Source organism: Schistocerca piceifrons, chromosome 1 (genome assembly GCF_021461385.2).
Source record: "Schistocerca piceifrons isolate TAMUIC-IGC-003096 chromosome 1, iqSchPice1.1, whole genome shotgun sequence".
In the NCBI taxonomy this organism is placed as follows: Eukaryota; Metazoa; Arthropoda; class Insecta; order Orthoptera; family Acrididae; genus Schistocerca; species Schistocerca piceifrons.
Window position 1 is genome coordinate 60838410 of NC_060138.1, and position 14148 is coordinate 60852557.

At 44.1% G+C, this 14148-nt stretch overlaps 1 protein-coding gene across 5 annotated transcripts in view; it reads left to right on the forward strand.

The window, feature by feature from the left end:
- Positions 1-488: 488 nt before the first annotated feature.
- The window catches only part of LOC124786328 (probable cytochrome P450 6a13), a 421393-nt gene continuing 407733 nt past the window's right edge, over positions 489-14148 (forward strand). For 2 of the 5 annotated variants that reach the window (XM_047254255.1, XM_047254254.1), the window contains exon 1: positions 489-637. The gene's annotated coding sequence lies outside the window, so the exon portion shown is untranslated. The remainder of the gene's footprint in view (positions 638-14148) is intronic. The other 3 variants (XM_047254256.1, XM_047254257.1, XM_047254258.1) reach the window with 2 other exon arrangements.

Genomic DNA, 14148 nt, shown 5'->3' on the forward strand with positions numbered 1-14148 from the left:
ATGCCAGTCTTTTGTGTAGATATAGCCACAAAATGTCACACATCTTTGTACAACAAAATTTGTGCAGCTATGAATTGTCGCTGAAGTTGTGTGGACTATCTGTTTAGTATTAAGTTCTCTGACCATGGCTTAAGAAGCCGAAAGCCGGTTCACAACGAACTATTATATAAATATTATCGCGCAACGTTAATCCTGTGTATTCATATTACTGAAGAAAAATACAGTTAACGATGACCATTTTTATCGTCTCGTGGAAACGGACCTATACTCCTGGAATAATGAGTGGACGGAGATGTGGAATAAAATGGCTCTAGACCCTGAGCCAAGGTGCGTACTCCCAGGTGGTGAGACCTGTCGACCTCTCCTTGTGTCTGTGTCACATCGCTACATAGCACTTCGGTTTCGTGACCGACTGTGAGTGTGAACCTGCGCAGGCAAAGCGCGCGTTGCTGCAATCGTCCGCTTCCCAGAGCAGGATAACCGGTTTCTCCTTCCTGCGGCTAGCCCGACCCTGACCGCGTGCCTTTTTGTGCCACGCCCCCACGGGAGAGGTGCCGGCCGTCATTGCAACAGAAGCGCGCCGTCGAATAGCTGCTCGCTGCACAGTGCTCGACTGCTGCGTCACAGGCAGATACTGGTGAGTACCTTCTAGACATAGGCTCAAGGTCAGCGACGCGCAGGGCCGGTAATTACGCTATCATATTTATTTGTCAAAGTTGATTTGTCAAATTTTTATGTCAAAGAAATTTGATGGTGTAATAGGGAACTTTGTCAAATCTCACCTGTCGTCAAATAAATATGATCAAATCTATGGCCTCGCCGTAGATTTGATCATAAAAGTCGTTCGTCTTCAAATTACTGCAATGTGAAATGTAACCGCTTCGAGCGCTGGCGTCGCTAAAGCTATTTTACGTCTCTGTAGTCTGTTCGTAAACATGGCTCCACAGTTGGTTTTTTCCTTCGATTCTTTTATTTTCTTAAACAAACTTGCTTCGACTAGGGCGGGGGGTGAAGAAAGGGACACAGTGCATGCTATTAATTGTGCGTTGATGGGCATGTGAAACATGCTGCAGACCATTTTCACAATCACCGCTACAGCCATCCACCTCTAAATCTCCAGGCAGTTATTCAGCAAGCCGGAATAGAGGATGTGGTCGCACTGTAAAATAAAAAAGTTCTTTCTTAACTTTTCATCCTCCTTTGTCTATTTTTGAACACTGGATGCCACATGTTAAAAAGTGCTACATCGGTTTCGTACCTTTTATTTATTTTGTAGCTGGAACACTAATTCCGTTAGTTAAATTATTCCAGATTAAAAATGCTTTTTATTGCCCATATAGTGAACTAAATGTTTATTTGCCTTCACATATTCCCCCTTCAGTGTTTTATAAATCGCTTCACACGTTTCTGGAATTATTTTGGTTAATGTGCAAAATGATATTCGAGTGCCATATTGTAAACTGGAATAGCTCTATCATGTACCAAGTAATCGCAGTGTCACAGTTTGCCTATCCTGTGCACACACAGCATTTCTCAACAGGGTATTCTGTTTTGTGATACAAGAAACCACTGCACTGAGCAAATACTGAAATACATAATCATCCGTTCGAAAGTGATTTATATATTAATGCTTGACTTCCTCCACTCGTAGCTCTCGTAACAAATTTTGTTGAATGCTTTTACTATTGCGACGTAATACCTAGGGCTTCATCCAAGTATGCTTCCTTTTTTTCAGCCGCTTTTCTTCCAAACACATACACAATGTAATTGTGGTACTAACAACTGCATCGCATAGCAACAAGTTGTCTTCCGCCATCTTGAAATTTGAGGAAAAATATAACGACAGCGTAATACCCCTTTTTAGCGCCACGTCAAATAACTTTGTCAAAGAAATTTGACGAATATTTGATCACATTTCTTTATCTACGAAATACCGTAATACCGGCGTGACAAGGCAGATACATTCGTGCAGTCATTGCGTAAGGGATTCAAACACAGTATCTAACAAAACACTGATCCAGGTTAACAGATACTCATCTGAAGCCCGTTTTAAACGAGTGGCTTTGTGGCCAAAATCGACCACTTATTGTAGTTACGCGTCATGTACCAGAGTGTAAAGCTACAATTACGAATACGACCGCAGATGGCAAGCCGCTCTGACCCGCCACAAGCGGTACCACTCGCTCACATTGTTGGTCCTTCACATGTACAGTTATAGCAGTGCGACTTCAGGCTGCGCATCTGCCAGCGAGCCTGCACGTGCGCAAAACCGTGGCGCGCAGATGCATGGTGTTAAAGGAAGTCGGCGTTCAGGAGTCGCACGGGCAAGCGCCTGCGTGTGCTGAAACATGCGCGTCTATATCGGCCCAAGAGTGACGTGTGGAGTTTCCTCAGTTCTAAAATGCTGCGTAGCGTGTGCTTGGCGTCAACGTTAGTTGCAACCATGTTCCTTACGTAAAAGCTTCAAAAACATATTATTATTGGCACGGCAGCAATAGGTATTGCAGCTGTGAACATGAACCAAGCAAACGTCCTAAGGAGCACAGTTACCGTCACATTATAAACCACTGACCATTAAAATTTATACACAACGAAGATGACGTGCTACAGACGTGAAATTCAACCGATAGGAAGAAGATGCTGTGATATGCAAATGATTAGCTTTTCTGAGCGTTCACACGAGGGTGGCGCCGAAGGTGCTGACATGAGGAAAGTTTCCTACCGATTTCTCATACAAAAACAGCAGATGACCGGCGTTGCCTGGTGATACGTTGTCGTAATGTCTCCTGTAAGGAGGAGACATGCGTAACATCACGTTTCCGACTTCAATAAAGGTCGGATTGTAGCCTATCGCGATTGCGGTATATCGTATGGCGACATTGCTGCTCGAGTTGGTCAAGATCCAATGACTGTTAGCAGAATATGGAATCTGTGGTTTCAGGAGGGTAATACGGAACGCCATTCTGGATCCCAACGGCCTCGTATCACTAGCAGCCGAGATGACAGGCATCTTATCTGCATGGCTGTAACGGATCGTGCAGCCACGTCTCGATCCCTGAATCAACAGATGGCGACGTTTGTAAGACAACAACCATCTGCATGAACAGTTCGTCGACGTTTGCAGCAGCATGGACTATCAGCTCGGAGACAATGGCTGTGGTTACCCTTGACGCTGCATCACAGACAGCTTCGTCTGCGATGTTCTACTCAACGACGAACCTGGGTGCACGAATGGCAACACGTCATTTTTTCGGATGAATCCAGGTTCTGTTTACAGCATCATGATGGTCGCATCCGTGTTTGGCGAAATCGCGGTGAACGCACATTGGAAGCGTGTATTCGTCAACGCCATACTGGCGTATCACCCGGCCTGATGGTATGGGGTGCCATTGGTTACACGTCTCGGTCACCTCTTGTTCGCATTGACGGCACTTTCAACAGTGAACGTTACACTTCAGATGTGTTACGACCCGTGGCTCTACCCTTCATTCGATCCCTGCGAAACCCTACATTTCAGCAGGATAATGCACGACCGCATGTTGCAGGTTCTGTACGGTCCTTTCTGGATACAGAAAATGTTCGACTGCTGCCCTGGCCAGCACATTGTCCAGATCTCTCACCAATTGAAAAGTCTGGTGAATGGTGGCCGAGCCACTGGCTCGTCACAATACGCCAGTCACTAGTCTTGATGAACTGTGGTATTGTTTTGAAGCTGCATGGGCAATTTTATCTGTACACACCATCCAAGCTCTTTTTGACTCAATGCCCAGGCGTATCAAGGCCGTTATTATGACCAGAGTTGGTTGTTCTGGGTACTGATTTCTCAGGATCTATGCACCCTAGTTGCGTGAAAATGTAATATATTTGTCCAATGAATACCCGTTTATCATCTGCATTTCTTCTTGGTCCAGCAATTTTAATGGCCAGTAGTGTAGCTGGCGTTCCCCAGTGAAGTGTTATAGGCCCTCTGCTGTTTCCGTTCTACGTAAACGACATAGGAGACAAGCTGAGCAGTCCTCTTAGGTTGTTTGCAGATGATGCTGTCATTTACCGTCTTGCAAAGTCATCAGATGATTAAAACCAATTGCAAAATGATTTAAACAAGATATTTGTACGGTGTAAAAAGTGGCAATTGATTCTAAATAATGAAAAGTGTTAGGTATCCACATGAGAACAAAAGAAATTTCGGTTACACGATGAAGCACACAAACCTAAAGGCTGTATGTTCAACTAAATACTTAGGGATTACAATTATGAATAACTTCAGTTGTAAGGATCACATAGATAATGCCATGGGTAGAGCAAACCAAAGCCTGTGATTTATTGGTAAAACACTTAGAAAATGCAACAGGTCGACTAAAGAGACTACGTACACCACGCTTTTCTGATCTATTGCTGTGCGCTGTGAGATCGGCGTCACATGGGACTGAAAGAGGACATCGAGAAAGTTCGAAGAAGGATAGCTCTTTTTTGTATTATCGTAAAATAAAGAAGAGAGTGCAACGGACATGATGCGTGATTTAGAGTGGCTGTCAGTAAAACAAAGGTTTTTTTGTTGTGGCAGAATCTTCTCATGAAATTTCAGTCTGCTACGTTCTCCTACGAATGCGGAAATATTCTGTTGGCTGTCACATATATAGCGATCAATGATGAAAGTGATAAAATAAGAGAAATCAGAGCTCGCACAGAAAGATTTGTGCTCGTTTTTATCGCGCTCTGTTAGAGAGTGGAAGCCGTGGAGAAATAGTTTGAAGGTGGTTGGATGAACCCTCGCCACTCACTTAATGTAGACTGCAGAGTAATCATGTAGATACTTCTTTGATTAAAGAGCTGTGACACGATTACCGAATTATCGAATCTATTTAAGAATGATACACTGTTGGACACTGTCAAGAATATAATCAGCTGGAACGACACAGTTAAGAAGAACAGCGGTTCTACAGAGAAACGTCTTACAGCTATTCTCAGATTTTCAGAATACGCTCACTCCCTCGCAGGTTTAAAACTTTCCACAAGAATTTCCAGATAGTCGTTGTCTAACGTAATTCCTGAGATATGAGAAGTACTTTATGATGCACAACGCCTAGAAGACACGAAGGTAAACAATTAAAAGTGCTAGCTATTGTATCACTATTTTAATTAAGAAACAATTGAAACTTAGGCGGAGGAAAAGTCGCACAGAATTCCAAGTAAATTTTTTAGTGGCATCACTGCTTAAAAACGAGAAAAAAGACTAGGAACTTTTGTTACGCTGTGGTCATGTTGGTGTAAAATATGTTAAGGGATGTAGTGCTTTGATCTGGGACATAAATCTGTTAGATGCAGAATGAGACGAAGGAGAAAAATCTGTCGAAGCATGGGATGGTGCTTGTAACAGTCTACTACACATGTTATTATCACACAGATATGTGTAGTCAAAGTTTCAGGCAGCTTGACAACTTTTGAGGCCCAGTAAACAAAACGAAGCCGAAGTATTACGCTGTCACTGTGGTATCCATAGTTCCAATGCCACAGCGTAAGTTCGCACTACGGGAGCGGAAGATCTTCGCCGCCGGCCGTGGTGGTCTAGCGGTTCTAGGCGCTCGGTCCGGAGCCGCGCGACTGCTACGGTAGCAGGTTCGAATCCTGCCTCGGGCATGGATGTGTGTGATGTCCTTAGGTTAGTTAGGTTTAAGTAGTTCTAAGCTCTAGGGGACTGATGACCACAGATGTTAAGTCCCATAGTGCTCAGAGCCATTTGAACCATTTTTTTTTTTAAGATCTTCGCCGACGACAGCGCCCTCTAGCCGGCGCTGTGCAGCTCTACGAGCGCCGCTCCACTTTCGGCCCAGTTCATGAAGAGCAGACAGCTGGGAACCATCGCTTTAGCTTAGCTTGCTATTGAGACTTTCTTATCTGGACTTTGGCTGCACACCTACGTGCTCATAGCCTAAAGTTATGTAATATGTTTGCATATGTTTGTACCATAGTAAAACCTCTTTTACTTTACTTACAGTACCGATGTGCTTTGCCACACCTGCTCCTACTCGCTTCCAGATTTCAGGAGCAGACGCGGGATACAAAAGGCACTTTACCGTACAGTTTTAGGTGGGGAATGCTTTGAACTATGGTTGCGTACGATACGGGTAGATGTCGGGCCTGAATTACCAGTCAACAATTGCGCTGTAGCCACTACCAGTCTGCATTGTGTTGTAGATTACATTTTCTTCCTGATCTTGAAATGTGTGAAGAGGCTAATCCTAGTCCATAAAGGAATTCGAATGGGACTGTCGCCCCATCAGAGGGTATCAGCAATTCCGCTGACCATTATGTCAGTTCTGTTTACGTGGAAACACAGAACGCGGTTGTAGGACGGCAGCCCCTCCAGTGGGAGGTGAGGCTTATTCTCTCCACACCGCTCCTCTCCCCTCGGGCAATCTAAGTTCTTGTTTGTTTACGTTCGCGGGCGATTGCCACAATATACTATCTGCATCATACCACAAAGGTGGTGGTACATGAATGTAATCGAGAGACCTGCCCTTCGCTTACTGTCGTAAACTTTCTCCCGTTCCTTTCTTAATAAGTCCCTTAAGATCTGTATTCTTTTTTGCAACGGAGTCGCGGTTCGCTTCGGATAAACGCCACCAGTATCATAAGCTTCAGTCTTTCAGTTCGTATTTTTATGGCATTTGAATTCCATTTTTCAAAAGCGCCGTTGCTCTTCGTGCATGTTTATATATTCCGTAAAAAAGTCATTTGCCCAGCAACGGGAATCTGCCATGATCGTGTCACGTCTGTAGGTTACTGACAAGAGCCTCAGAAAGAGTACGCATCAGATAGCCCCGTCGCCTACTGTTGGGAACAGGCAGGAGAATGTACTGAGGCGGACAAAAGTATTCATACACTGGGAGTAAATTTCAAATGTATTTTCGACATAAAACCTATATTTTGTGCTTTACACATGTCAAGTACATATGTTAGTCTGAACATATGGAGAACAAGTAACAAAACACACCTTATGCAAAATAAAAGAAAGAAAATCGAAATATACAGTGGGTAAAAGACAGCAGTCGGTATTTGGTAATGCGTCCCTTACTCTGTATTACAGCCCTCAGTCTTTATGGCATCGAGTAAACACCTTTTTCTATATATCCGAACCAATATCACCCATTCTTCTCCTATCAATGCACTCAAATGTGTCAAACTGCTCACATGTCGTTTGTGTAGTCTCGTTTTCAGTTCATTTCAGATGGTCTCGATGGGATTGAGTACTAGAGACTGCGGTGCGATAGTGCGGCGATGGAGCGTGTTGTATACGATCCACTGTTTCACATTTTCCGCCGCATGCTTGGGATCATTGTCTTTTAGGATGTAAAAGTCACCTCCAAGAGCCAACGTCGCAGCATTTTTTGTCAGATTTTGTTTGAGTATATCAAGATAGACAAATTTGTTCATGGTGCCTTCAATAAAGACGTGCTCGAAACACCTCTAGAAGACATGCATCCCCACACCATCGTACTACCGCCTCCATGTTTGATTGTTGCTTGCATGTTTTTGAGCTCCCACTCTGTGTTTGTTTGACGCCACACTAAACCTTTTCGACTTGAATAAAGGTCGGACTGTAGCCTATCGCCATTGCGGTTTATCGTATCGCGACATTGCTGCTACCGTTGGACGAGATCCAATACGGAACGCCGTGCTGGATCCCAACGGCCTCGTATCACTAGCAGTCGAGATGACAGGCATCTTATCCGCATGGCTGTAACGGATCGTGCAGCCACGTCTCGATCCCTGAGTCAACAGATGGGGACGTTTGTAAGACAACAACCATCTGCACGAACAGTTCGACGACGTTTGCAGCAGCATGGACTATCAGCTCGGAGACCATGGCTGCGGTTACCCTGGACATCACAGACAGGAGCACCTGCGATGGTGCACTTAACGACGAACCTAGATGCACCCCAGGCATAACGTCATTTTTTCCGATGAATCCAGGTTCTGTTTACAACATCGTGATGATCGCATCCGTATTTGGGTACATCGCGGTGAGCGCACATTCGAACCGTGTATTCGTCATCGCCATACTTGCGTATCACCCGGCGTGATGGTATGGGGTGCCATTGCTTACACGTCTCGGTCACCTCTTGTTCGCATTGATGGCACTTTGAACAGTGGACGTTACATTTCAGATATGTTACGACCCGTGGTTCTACCCTTCATTCGATCCCTGCGAAACCCTACATTTCAGCAGAATAATGCGCGACCGCATGTTGTAGGTCCTGTACGGGCCTTTCTGGATACAGAAGATGTACGACTGCTGCCCTGGCCAGCACATTCTCCAGATCTCTCACCAACTCAACACGTCTGGTCAATGTTGGCCGAGCAACTGGCTCGTCACAATACGCCAGTCTCTACTCTTCATGAACTGTGGTATCGTGTTGAAGCTGCATGGGCAGCAGTAACTGTACACCCCATCCAAGCTCTGTTTCATTCAATGCCCAGGCGTATCAAGGCCGTTATTATGACCAGAGGTGGTTGTTCTGGGTACTGATTTCTCAGGATCTATGCACCCAAACCGCGACGAAATGTAATCACATGTCAGTTGTAGTATAATATATTTGTCCAATGAATACCCGTTTATCATCTGCATTTCTTCTTTGTGTAGCAATTTAGTGGCCAGTAGTGTATGCCGCCAGGAAAATAGCTGTTACACTTTCTGATTTAGTCAGCACAATCGGTAATTCAATTAGACGACATGTAAACAGGTTCAGTCTTATATTTCTACTTATCCTTCCCTATACAAATAGCCGCTCCGTTCATATTAGCCGAAATTTTTTAATTATGTTGCGTTTACGTGGGAGTGAAAATCGATAGAAGGACTGGAAAACCGGCAACTAGAAGTGGATTTCCAGAATCGATTTTTACGTCTTTACATGACCACCCAGAAGCGGTATTGGGAAATCGGTTGCGACATCCGGTTTTGTGAGCCCCACGTAAACGGAGTGACGGACTTTCTTGTACGCGGAACCTAAGTCGCGCGTGGGTGTGAGGGCCACTGACGCTTCTAATGCGAGGTGTGCCGAACGCGGGAACAACGTCCAAAAGTGCCGCCGTTTACCTGCTTCGGCGACAGACAGCACCTCCGCTCTCTGCTCTGAAACCATTAGTGCTGCCGCAGAGTTACATAGCGACCGGAAACTGATTTTACTGGCCTAACATAGCGAATTCATTAGTGGAAATCGGTTTTTCAGATTCCGAGGAAGGAAGTTAATAAATAGTGTTGATAAATTTTCCGTAATTTATGTCACAGGACATGGGGAATTCAGAAATGTCTTCGTGAATGATTGCATCTGAATATACAAAGTAAAGGAGTCAAATAAAATTAGAAAGTACTGGGTGATCAAAAAGTCAATAAATATTTTAAAACTTAGTAAACAACGGAATAATGTAGATAGAGAGGTAAAAATTGACACACATGCTTGCAATGACATGGGGTTTTATTGGAACAAAAATAAACACCCTATATTGCTAGACGCGCGTCGTTTGGTGATGATCGTGTGCGCTCAGCCGGCACTTTCGTCAAGCTTGGCCTGCCAGGTCCCCGGACCTCAGTCCGTGCGATTATTGGCTTTGGGGTTACCTGAAGTCGCAAGTGTATCGTGATCGACCGACATCTCTAGGGATGCTGAAGGACAACATCCGACGCCAATGCCTGACCGTAACTCCGGACATGCTTTACAGTGCTGTTCACAACATTATTCCTCCACTACACCTATTGTTGAGGAATGATGGTGGACATATTGAGAATTTCCTGTAAAGAATATCATCTTTGCTTTGTCTTATTTCGTTACGCTAATTATATAGCTATTCTGATCAGAAAAGCTCCATCTGTCGGACATTTTTTGAAAGTTTGTATTTTTTGGTTCTAATAATACCTCATGTCATTCCAAGCATGTTTGTCAATTTGTACCTCTCTATCTACATTATTTCGTGATTTATTCAGTTTTCAAATTTATACTGACTGTTTGATCACTATTATCCATTACTGTACAGATTAGTATGTGTACTGGTAGTGACTGTTCTATCTTTCGATTTCACTATCAGAACACTGCCGTACATGACATTTACTGTGTGTTTCTACTTCAGTCTAGATGTGTAACACTATAATGAGGGTTTAGTGCTTCCTATCAAAATTAACCAATGTTTGAACGCGTTTGCACCTACACAAGGAATGCCAAGTGTAACATTATCACATGAGGGCTAATAAAGTGGTTTTTAAAAACGCAAACTGCTGTCTGCCACTTTAAGGCACACATCCACGCACAGGGATGCCAAGTGTAATGCTATCACAGCTGTCAGGGAAATGAATGTGGTACGTGTGATATGCTGTTGAAAGTCTAGTCCGTCCGCCTCCTATTCCACGTAAACGAATTGCAGCCAACTTACTTACCTCACGTCTCGTAGACGTTTCCCCAGTTAGTTTCTTCTCTGGGGGTCCCGAGCGCTATCACTTGTGCCATAAACAGTGCACGATAATGTGACGAGTGGGTACGTTTAAGTGGCTAAGCATGATAAGTATCGCAAAATTCCACCTAATTTTATTTTATTTCAACAACTGCAAAATTAGTAAAACGATTTCAGAAGACCATTAATATTCATGGCTATATTCCCGGTCATTAATCATTGCTTCCAGACCACCACTAAAGCCACAGAAATGTTTCAGTCTTAGAATCGCCATGAGATCGGACAAGTATGTTTTTCGAGGCTACCGTAACAATTCTTGAAAGTCTCCTCGGGTTTGCTCCCGGATCCTAAAATTACAGAAAACCTGCACCAGGATGGTCGGACGCGGCGTTGAACCGTCGTACTCGCGAAAGCCCACTATGCCAACTACTGCACCACCTCGCTCGGTCCATTCCATCAATAAGCACAGACGGCAACTAATCTTCGTAATTAGCATTTACTGATGAGCTGAGTGCTACTGAAATTATTATAACACGTTGACCGTGCAGGCAACGTCGTCTGCACGGTTGTAAAAGATGGCACTCATTGTGTGTTAATATTTTAACAGTAAATATAAAGAACAAAAAGTTTGAAACTTCCTGGCACATTAAAACTGTGTGGCGGACCGAGACTCGAACTCGGAACCTTTGCATTTCGCGGGCAAGTGCTCTACCATCTGAGCTACCCAAGCACGACTCACACACAGTCCTCACAGCTTTACTTCTGCTAGTATCTCGTCTCCTACCTTCCAGACTTTACGGGAGCTGTCCTGCGAACCTTGCAGAACTAGCACTCATGAAATAATGGATATTGCGGACACAGGACTGCAGCCACAGCTTGTGGGATGTTCCCAGAATGAGATTTTCACTCTGCACCGGAGTGTGCGCTGATATGAAACTTCCTGGCAGATTAAAACAGTGTGCCCGACCGAGACTCGAACTCGGGACCTTTGCCTTCCGCGGGCAAGTGCTCTACCATCAGAGTTACCCAAGCACGACTCACGCCCCGTCCTCAAAGCTTTACTTCTGCCAGTACCTCGTCTCCTACCTTCCAAACTTTACAGAAGCTCTCCTGCAAACCTTGCAGAACTAGCACTCCTGAAAGAAAGGATATTTCGGAGACATGGCTTAGCCACAGCCTGGGGGATGTTCCCAGAATGAGATTTTCACTCTGCAGCGGAGTGTGCGCTGATATGAAACTTCCTGGCAGATTAAAACTGTGTGCCCGACCGAGACTCGAACTCGGGACCTTTGCCTTCCGCGGGCAAGTGCTCTACCATCTGAGTTACCCAAGCACGACTCACGCCCCGTCCTTACAGCCTTACTTCTGCCAGTACCTCGTCTCCTACCTTCCAAACTTTACAGAAGCTCACCTGCAAATCTTGCAGAACTAGCACTCCTGAAAGAAAGGATATTTCGGAGACATGGCTTAGCCACAGCCTGGGGGATGTTCCCAGAATGAGATTTTCACTCTGCAGCGGAGCTCTCGCTCGCCCGGCCGTTCTCACGCTGTCTAACCACCTGGAGCGTCGTTAGAGTCTGCCTTGTGATCCTGCCTACTCGCCAGTCTCACACAGTGAAATCTCGCTGTACTGTGCATTAAAACGTAGCAACAAAAAGTGAAATAAACATGGGGAAGGATAAGGCATAACCACTATAACGTGTACCATCCTTCCTAATGATGTTTAAATGCAATGTAGCTTCTTTGGTTACAGCACTCAGTGAAAGTCTGAAGCTGTCGTAAGACGAAAACCGACTAACGCAAGAAATTAACCCTATGGAATACAAGCGATATAGTGCTTTTCATTTGTTAGTTTAAAGTTTACCGCTAAGTTGGAGTCAACCACTGTTAAAGAATCTTCGGCTGGTTGCTTCATTAACAATTAACTGTAAAATGGAGTATCGTTCTCTTCAAGGTAAACGTCACATAGCAATTTGTGTAAAGAACACGCCGATAATGACTGGTCGTCAGTCACATCAGCCGCCACACCAACACGCCTATAAATGGCTCTGAACACTTAGCTTATAATCGCAAAGGAGTTTCCTGTCATTCGACGAGCACGACGTTATATATAGTTATAGATTTGTTTATCTCGTTGTGATGTAGCAGCCTTTCTCAAATAACCTTGCCTATTGCTCATTTTTGAAATATCCCGCTGTCAGATTCTTTCCGCTAGCGCCGAGATCAACCACAGTACATTTATAGTTGGCGTCCTCAGTAGTCAATAAAGAACTTAATAGAAATTTTTGCAAATAAAAACATCAATCCACTTTTCTCTTGTGGTCTTGTGCGAATACGTTTCCCAGCCTACCGCCAACGCTAATATGTATATTCCATTCATAGCAAAATTCTTGTTCAATAATCTGAAATCTGATTAAGTGGGAGGCATCAGTGTTGGCAACAGTCTTACTCTCAAAATGTTTAGTAAATGTGTCACTATTCTTGATAAATAAGATGGTGATAAACTATAAGATATCGCCTATAGCCAAATTCCTGAACGAGTGAATTATGTAACTGATGTAGTTTCAATTTAAAGGTGATAATTGTAAGACGAAGTGCTAGTTTTTAATAGACGGTTACCAGAGATCATACAAATAGATCAGGAAATAGGGGTGAAACATCTGAGTTAACAAACGCTGAACGTCGTGTACCAGTACAGAAAATACACGCAGTGAAACTGGTATTAATGATATGGTATTAAACATGTGGGAAGAGAGGGACTAAAGTAGGCAAAATTTATTGGATACAGTTATGGAAAACACAGATGATGATACTGACTTATTCAGTCGTCATATCGGCGACGTCGTAAGGAGATGCCGCCAGTTTATAGGGCAGAAAAAAGTAATACATTTTCTGATTGAATTAATGGCTGCATAGTGAAACACGCATCACTAGTCAGGTAACACGAACAGTCCTTCAGTCTTCAAATCTCTGACACATCATTCAGTGTTCGAAAGTAACACCGACTCGCCAAGTCATGGAGGTGTAGCACAAGGTAGTAATGTACGAAATTTTGAACACTTAGCTCACCGTCAAAAATAACTTCCCTTCTGCGCTTGTTGCATTTTATGGTAGTTAGGTTTTGCTTCATCTTCAGCCAAACTAAGCACAGAATTAAACTGTCTATTATTTGTGATGTCACCGCCAGACACCACACTTGCTAGGTGGTAGCTTTAAATCGGCCGCGGTCCATTAGTACATGTCGGACCCGCGTGTCGCCACTGTCAGTCATCGCAGACCGAGCGCCGCCACACGGCAGGTCTCGAGAGACTTACTAGCACTCGCCCCAGTTGTACGGACGACTTAGCTAGCGATGCAACACTGACGAAGCCTCGTTTATTTGCAGAGAAGATAGTTAGAATAGCCTTCAGCTAAGTCAATGGCTACGACCTAGCAAGGCGCCATAGCAATTGATAGTTATCGTATGAAGCATGTCTCATCAAGAACGATGTATACAAATGATGGATTAAAGTTAAGTATTCCAGCAGCTACGTACTTTCCTTTATAGCATTCATTACGTATCCTGTTTCAGACCTCACGCCATCCTGCGTGAGTTTAAGCGCGTGCCTTTCGGTTACCCTTCACTGTGGACTGCCTGTCTTGTCAGTCCACAACATTATTTAAACGAAAAACGGTTTTGAATATGGTTCCATACTAACAATTTTT